Source organism: Anopheles gambiae, chromosome 2 (genome assembly GCF_943734735.2).
Source record: "Anopheles gambiae chromosome 2, idAnoGambNW_F1_1, whole genome shotgun sequence".
In the NCBI taxonomy this organism is placed as follows: Eukaryota; Metazoa; Arthropoda; class Insecta; order Diptera; family Culicidae; genus Anopheles; species Anopheles gambiae.
This window is the reverse complement of record NC_064601.1, coordinates 23178736-23187412: the sequence shown is the minus strand read 5'-3', so window position 1 is coordinate 23187412 and position 8677 is coordinate 23178736. Positions and strand designations below refer to the sequence as shown.

Below are 8677 nucleotides of genomic sequence, written 5' to 3'. Positions count from 1 at the left end.
GCGTGCATGCCCACGTCGGGCACACACAACCACACTTGGTTGGGCCGTTACCATAACTATAGATGAGCCACTCTTATCGAAAAAAGGTTTTATTTTGCGCCCCAATGGCTTTTTTGTAACCCAGACGAACTGGAGAAGGGAGACGGACGAGTAAAAAACGAGGCAAATTTCTAATATAATGAAGCGAAAAGAGGTGGAAATTTATTGAACATTAGTGTGTGATGCCGCAGCCATTTGTTTTTAGCACCCTCCCCGATTTAGCTGATGGACACACACCAACACACCGACTTGTGGGAAGATATTGTCATGTCGAACAAATTCGACGCGAAGAATTTGTGAGTTTCCCTGGATGTGTATACGATTTGCATAATTTATATGCATCTCCCGGAACAACAAAAGGCCCAACAATTATAAGCGCATTAAGTGTGTGCGTGGAAATGAAACGTTCACACACAGACGATAGTCCGTTTTAAGCTACGCAATCGAACCTAACAAGCTTCTCATCATGACGTTTGACAAATGACTACTAATGCCGCTCTAGCGGCACCAAAACGAAGCTCCGTAGCGAATTCTTACCGCCGCAGCAGCAGCAGACAGATTAAGATCGCACCGAAAATTGTACGACCGCCAAAGACGTTGCTACCGTCTGTCGACAGATCGGCAGAAAGGGGGTAACAGATCGCCCTCCCTACTGCGCTGTTGCGTTGGAGTGCTCGCGCGATCGTAAAACTGCTCCAATTCTACGCCCTCTCTCGGGAAGGTAATTAGAATTTAATAACCGGAAAATGTGTATGTTTAGTGTGGGGGCGCCCCGTGTGTGCTGGTGGAAACGGGCAAAAACAGACAGGCACCCGATGGAGTCGTAACAAAACGACGGGCGAAGAAAAATGATTGGGCTACTCGACTCAGCTTTAAACCCACTCTTTACACATCGAGAGACGTGTTGAAGAGTTTTCGGAGGCGGCAACAGTGACACTTTTACGACGCGCTCAGAAGCATCTTCCTTACCCGTGCACAGTGTATGATTGCTCCGTTATGGTTCATAGACAGTGTTTAGCTAGGAACATTGCTCAGGCGACCTAAATTTCAAGCAAGTTGGTGACTTTATTAGTCGGAACTCTCCAACCTCAGGTTCGCTCAAACATAAAAAACTCAACTCCGTTCGAGACGCATTGTTTTCTTTTTAATGTGCTTATAATTGTGTAGAAAAACGCGTTGCTGTTTGATGTACTTCTGCCGATTGGCAAATGGACTTTGTTTCGCGTAACTTCCGGGAATGGGTGCCTCTTTGCGCTGGGAGTCCCACGAGCAACACAAAATAGAGGCCCACCCAGCAATATTCTGAACTGTTTCCTCCCCGAATATTCCCCCACAAAAAAAAACGCTTCTTCACTCATTTTTTAATTGCCAGTGCCGGGTGAATTTAAAATTCAAACCTGGTGATAGTGCAATGTTTATTCATGGTGCCTTTTGGGGGTGCCGTGGCGCCCGCCGCTTTTTTGTTGCTGTTACCAGATCTGCTGACCCGCGAAAGCACCGCCGGTACGGGCAAGAAGTTATTTCTTTCAGACCTCCGCGTAGTTACAGAATATACGTTTACAACTCAGCTCAGTTGTTTCTCGGCTCAACGACCCACCCACCTACCAACGGGACGACCCTTGTGGAGTGCGTGCGACCGGCGCCGCCGGATGAATGCAGGCAGTGTGGAGGGGCACGAGGTGCCCACGGGGTGAGTAAAGTGAGCGCCCTCTCTCGCGTAAACACCTCCGAAGACGCTGCCGGTTCGCGCGGAGGTGTCCGCCGGAGCGGTTCTTTGTTTGTTCTTGGCACAAAAATGCTGCCGTTGAATGCCCACGGTCGGTGGTGGTTTCAGTTCGATGCGCGTATCGGAGGGAAGGGCCAAACGAACCGGACCGGGACACACAAAACACAACAATGGCTATAGAAAAGTGTGCCTCATAATTACTTACTTATCTATCAAAGATATGATACTGACCACCCGCCAGAGACAGCCCCGAGCAGCAAGCCTACGCGTGCAGATTAATTTTCTGTCTCGGTTTGTTTGTGTTGATTGTTTTTTCGGGTGGCCTTCATGTCTTCACCAAACAAAAAAAAGCGAGTGACTGATGAATGTGGTTCTTACGCTGCGCTAATTTTCCAAACAAGATGAAAAGCGTGGAAATAAATGGGAAGTCATTCGCGGACAGCAGGTCAACAGATAGGAGATAGGAGGCCGAGTTGCGCGCACACAAAGGAGAGAAATTATTGTTTGTTGCGCCGGTTGGTGCTACTATCTCTGCTGATGCTTAGGGCGTAAGTATGGCATCGTTTTCGACACGGATCCGGACCGTTGATAGGCTCGAAGGCGTTGGGTGGCAAGCAAGCCCCGATTAGTTGCGTACACACATAAAGCATTTGTTGCGATAGTGGAGCTTCTTTATTTGGTGTATTGTTTCAGTGTTTTTTTTCCTCAAAAAGGGATGGATTACTGTATCTTGTTGTGTAATAATTTTGATAACACATGTTGAATACAGTTCTCAGAGCAGGAAATAGAAGATATGTCATTAAAAGTTAAGTCATTCTGATTAGTAGAAAGAATTCTAGCGACTTCAAATGATTAAAATTTTCCCACAGGGAATCTATATTGTTGCTCTGCATATGTAACGGTTGTTTAAAGACAGTGAAATAGCAGTTTCTATTTTGAAGTGGCTATATATTTCACAGGTATATGGAATCCTTCGAACCTCAACTAATAAAGAAGCACTTCATTATGACAGAACTGTAGACCCGAACCTGGAATCCTATGCGAGGCAGCCATAAACAATTTAACTTTGAGACAATCAATTTTACATATTACTTCAATCCTGTCAGTTTGTACGATTTCGAAGACAAGAGACAACCTAAAACTAATCCAGCCCACCTACGGTTACACTGATTGTAATAAGTAATAAAATCCACATTATTGAATTGCTTTGTACGATGCAATTCCAAGCAACTCCTGTTATTTCACTCAGTGAAACTAGATGAACTTATCACAAACAAAAGATCGGGTTCACAGCATGTAATATCATCAGTTCGGGATACTTTGACACACCAGGTCTAGAAACTTGGTGCACTTTTGCTGATCCAATTGCACTGAGCATGAAAGAGGGTTCCCGGGATCAATGTCAGCGCCACAGTGACGGTGGCACCTGATGAACCGACCGATGAATCACCGCCCGAAACATGTCCATTCGTATTCAAATGCAATGAAGCTGCATTCTTGTGCATCCTTCGAAGGTTTGATGGACAAGGGGAACCATCGTGCGTCTGGGACGCGTCAATGCTTGGCACACCAGGACAATCCCGGTATGCTCCGAAACAAATCACTCGCACACTCGAACGATAGGGATGATGCTGGACGCGGCTATCGATATCCTTCCGCCCTGGACTCACTCGACCACTGGTGTCGTTTGATCGATTTGGCAATGTTTTCATTTAATTTGCAGCACTTTACTGCAGGCTCTTGCAGAAGCAGAAGAGAGCGGGATTCATCAAAAAGGGGAAACAAAAAAAATGGCGAAAAAACAGTTGGAATGAGAAGTTGGTGGACATTTGAGAGACTTCACTCCGGTGCTAGGGAATGGCATCTCATCCCCTCCATTTAACTCCGTTTCCCGCCCTGAGGACAGAAATAATCATCCGAAAGCAAACTCAACGCTCAATTCGTCGAGTTGAAAGCGGAGTCTCGCTCTCACACTCTCTTCCTGTCCAGTGATAGCTTCATTGACTGACGGGGGGTTTTTTTTTTTTGGCACAAGGATGAGTTCAACTATTCATTGATTTCGAACCAGTGTCCCAGGCGCACATTCCAGCTGATGCTAAAACAATCGAAATGCACCCGCTCCTGTGGCGGAACGTCACTGAAGCTTTCTTTGTGCAACGAGCGACTCGGTGCATTGTTTGGGTACATTAGAGCGCAGCAATATGGATGGATGGTAAATGCATTCCTTATAGAGACGCACATTCCGTGCATCTGTACCGTTCGCCGTTGGTGAAGGTTTTGCGGTAATCGAACAATTCCTGGCCGCGCTTTTGATGTTGGAACTGCACAGCACAGAAGCATTGCAACTCCGACTCCGGCTCGACAGGGATAGACACAATGGGGCACGGGACAGCGCAAAACCACACGAGCGTGTACGAGGTAAGGGTGCGTCGCACAGGGTCGTCCCGGTGCGTACACCAGTAGTGCTTCGGCTGATTGACGAAATTAATTACCGTTCGGGTTGAAAATAATTAAAACGTGTGTTATAATGCTAGATGAACAAATTGATCATAATTTACTGGAAAGCCTGCAGGCAAACACACGCGCAATGTGATACTGTGCATCAATTGTGTGTTCGGTAACGGTCAGGTGCAATGATTCAATACAAAAAAAAAGCAATTAATAGCAATTTATCAATAATTGCCATTTTGCACATAATATTGTGCAATTTTGCTGCTCTTATTCTTTAAAAAGATTGGTTAATTTTCACCGCTTTGTGGTGTGTTTCTTTTTTTTCTTCTAAAAGTGCACCCTTTTTCCAACCATCCAACGTTCTGCTTCAAAACAACCGCGATACAGTACCAATTTCCCACAACGGCACGGGTGTTTTCCGGTAAATTTCTCCCAAATAATGCGTACGCTGCTGACCACCCTGGATCAATTCCACGGCCAATGCGTTCGGAATTGTTGGTTTCCGTTTGCGTGCGCGTGTGCTTTTTTTTCGCTTTTCCCAAAAGGTATTCTGTACACCCTAAAGCTATGTTTACTTGTACACAGCACAGGGAAACTGTTCAAAGGAGGAGCGGGCACGGTTGTTTACCATGGGGATGGGTCCTTCCCTGTCTGTCTGGAAGTTTGTCTGCACTGGACGGCGTCGACTGTCCCCCGCTCGCTGCCATCCTGCTCCCATATTGGGAGCATCGGTTTTGGGAGCAAAGCCGCGAAAGGATGCACGCACGACCGAGACCCGCCCGTTGTATGGCGGGCACGATGCGTCTCGCGCCAGAGCGATACGGTGGTCGCCGCCAAAAGCAGACACAGCAATGCAACTAACCAGGCGATTGCAGCGGAAGCAGCAGCAACTCGGAAGCAAATCCTTTGATGTGGTTTTACAGATGGGTGCCTCTTTTTAATTGTATGGAAAATTGTATCGCGCGGACGGGCGATACCGAAAAGAGGGACGCCGTGTAGGTGTGTTGGAGGAATGGAAGGGATAGCGTATTTCGTGTCCAGAAAGGACGTGCGTGTTTTCAACGGATGATGGATGTACTGTTTGCCGAAATTGTTGAAAAGGGATTAAGTTAAAAAGTTGTCCATTGGTGAGAGCTTTTCAGGGGTAGGAAACCATGCAATGGACACCATTTGGAATGTTTATAACAGATGAGAACGGAAAGAGGTAATGCAGGTAATTCAGGTAAATTGCTAAATGTAATTTTAGCTTAATTTCATTGATTGTTTATGAGTTTGCGACTATATTTGCACCATGATTGCCATTACAGAGTTGCACACATTGCTTCGGAACTTTAGCCGTAATTTTCGTATCAGTCTGAGAGTGAAGTCTTTTACATCGTTTATCCTTTGAAAACGTGAACAGTGTACTTCCGAAAAAAATCCTTTAAAAAGAGTTTTTGGAGATGCCGGGTATCGATCCCGGTACCTCTCACATGCTAAGCGAGCGCTCTACCATCTGAGCTACACCCCCTGGTGATACTGTGGTGTCCACCAGCGTTTCAAAAGCCACCCAGCTGACCTACATTTTAGAAACGCGATCGATCGTATTTTTATGCTAACCCCACCATAACAGACTGCAAGGCGTAACGGTGCAGCAGCGCCCCACCCAAACGCGCAGAAGGAGATATCAAGGGTGGGAGAATCGAACGCTGCGACACCGAGCGGGAAAGGGCAATGGACGCCCGGTTGGAAAGCTGTAACCGATCGCCGTCGTTAAGATCGATCGCCGTTCGGTCAAACCGCAAGAATGTACCCATACACAGCCACACGTACACACTCGTCTTTAACACGATGGAGTGCGAATCATTGCCCGCAGCAGTGCTCACCGTTGTCCTCCAACAGTTCCATACATCATCGATCAGAGAGCGAGTACACTTCGGCCTGTTTCTGCTTAGCCTGCGCTAGATAAATCAGCTCGCTTAAGAAAATATCTGATTTGTTGGGGCTTTCGATCTCAGAAAAGCCACCACGCTGCCGTCCCCAAGCTGGACCTGGAAGTCAATTCCGATAAATCCCTCACTCATCCGACCATTGCCAACATCCCAGGGAGGTGGTTTTGTCGCACCGGAATCCGATATCCTTCCGAATCATTTATCAAGCCTAAAATTGTCCCGCCGTGTGCTCACGGCGCTCGCACGTACGTGAAGCTGACAGGCGCAACAACAACGCGTGCTTTGGCGTTTCGGAAGCGACTGTGCCGGATCAGCCGGATCTGTTGGAGTTACCGAGAAGACCACAGTGTGTTCTCCATTATTTATCAACCAGCTAATGGAGGGAGCACCGAGGGTACGTCAGGATACCAAGGGGAAGTGCGGGATCAGTACGACCACGTTCCGAGCGCTCGGCTTCATAAATAATCGTTAGTAGATTTTGGTGACAACTTCGAGGTTTTGATTGATAGGTGGTGGTGGGCTGTAACAGTGAGGCACGGGGAAGACCTCAACCGGCAGTTCCGGGCCCCGACTGAAGGCCATCCCGATTTGTGCTCGATGGTTTATCATTCATTTCGGAAACTGTGTTTTACCGAGCACCCTCAGCAAAAAAAAAAAAGGAAACGTCTCTCCGAAAACGGAAAGCAAACCCAGGCCAGATTCGGACGAGTGGAAAAGAGTGCCGATACAATAAAAATGTTATTACTTTGTCATAATTTATCGCTTTTCGCTTGTGCCTGGGATAACGCGGCTGTCTTAGCGAAGGGTGAGTGTGTCCGTTTTGGTGAGTTGCTTTCGACGGGATTATGAATTATGAAGCGATTGTTTTGTGAAGCCAAACCAAGCAAGACCAGCGCATTCTGGTCCGATTGCACTTCAGCAAGATCTTAACTCAAAAACGACTTCAATATCACGAGATGATGGTAAGTGGTGGTAAGTGTTGCTTCCCTTCCAGTTCTTCCTAGCAGCTAGTTTAGCTGTTTGTCAGTTTAGCCTTACTTTATCAGTCATCATAGCGGGTTCAAGGCAGCAGCAGCATCAGACACGTCTGGCGTGGAAACATAAAATCCACACAACATTAAACAAAAGCCAGGCAGTGGAACCATTGGCACCGGGTTTTTTTCATGTCTGTCTTCTTCTCCACCCGCACACACTTTAGTACATCTTTAGTTGCAGGACCGTAGAAAGGGAGGGAGGACATAAATGCATTCTGTCCCTGTACCATCGCTGAGCGCACCCGCAGCAGCAGCAGCAGCAGCAGCATCAACGTGCTTATTATTGCACGTGTAATTTATGGCTATTTATTTCAACTAATGACATAATATACGAAATGAATTATGACGCATGTCGGGAATGGTACAGTAACGACGCATGGCCCCACCGAGCTACTAGTGTGTAGCTGCAACCTTTAAGCGATTCGCAACGCCAACCCCGCTCCGACAAGAAGAAGCCACCAGCGTCGTCTCAACGCTGTTGCTGCACAAAATGAAACGAGCTTCAAAAGTGCGAAATAGTAACCCCTGCTGTGGTGGGGTGGAAATACGCCACCACCATTTAGGAGCCGCATTCCCGCAGAGTGCGCAGCTCAGGTATGATCCCCGTCCGCCCCCAGTTCGGTCACGGGATCTTAGGCCACGGGCAAACGGTCAAACGGGAAATTGTTGCATGCTTGCCCTTAGCAGGACGCATGCAACAGAAATGGGATAGGAAATCTAGGAAAGTGTGATGTATTTCGTGCCCATTTAATAGCTTACAATGTGCCGTTTCTTCGCCAGGGTGTCCCGAAAATGACACAATGTGTGAGCGTGCCGGTGGGAAAAGTCTTTTGTTTGCATTAGAGTAAAACCGAAACATGCTCTAGGTCCTGTTAAACTTTTGCCCCCAAAAAACGGACCAATCTTCCAGCTGAGAAAAGAACGGAACAAAGTTTCATATTGCACACACACACACACACTCTAACCCACATCCCCAATGTTCGGTCAAACTGCACGTGGTGAACATCTTGAGCCGTAATATCGGTGGGATGCTATAACGTGTGCCGAATAGTATGGTTAGAACAACTTTGGAGCTCGCACACCCGGTGTGCTGTCCTTACAGTAAAGCGGTCCACACGTCCACCACCAAACACATGTGTAGCCATGAATTCTTGCGTGCCACAATAATTGCCTTTCTTTGCCAGCTTCACATGACGGCGACAAACGACCCTGTGGGTGGGGGACTGAACCCACTCACACACACACACACACACACACACACACACACACACACACACACACACACACACACATACACATACCAAGCTGGAAATGAGCAAACCTGTGGCTCACATCACAGGTTCGTTCTCGACTTCACGAGGTAATGGTGGTCGGTCTCCGCCACAGGGTGCCCATCCGGATGCGCTCAGAGCCTCGTCTTCTGCCTCCAGTCCCCAAAACATAATCAGCCTTTATGTTGTACCATAAAAACGAAGAAGCGAGCCTGCAGCCTGTTA

The 8677-nt window shown here is 47.4% G+C and overlaps 1 non-coding gene across 1 annotated transcript; it reads right to left on the bottom strand.

Moving 5' to 3' along the window:
* Nucleotides 1–5653: 5653 nt before the first annotated feature.
* On the bottom strand, nucleotides 5654–5726 carry Trnaa-agc (transfer RNA alanine (anticodon AGC)). Its single transcript has one exon. It is a non-coding gene; the product is annotated as a tRNA-Ala (tRNA).
* Nucleotides 5727–8677: the final 2951 nt, after the last annotated feature.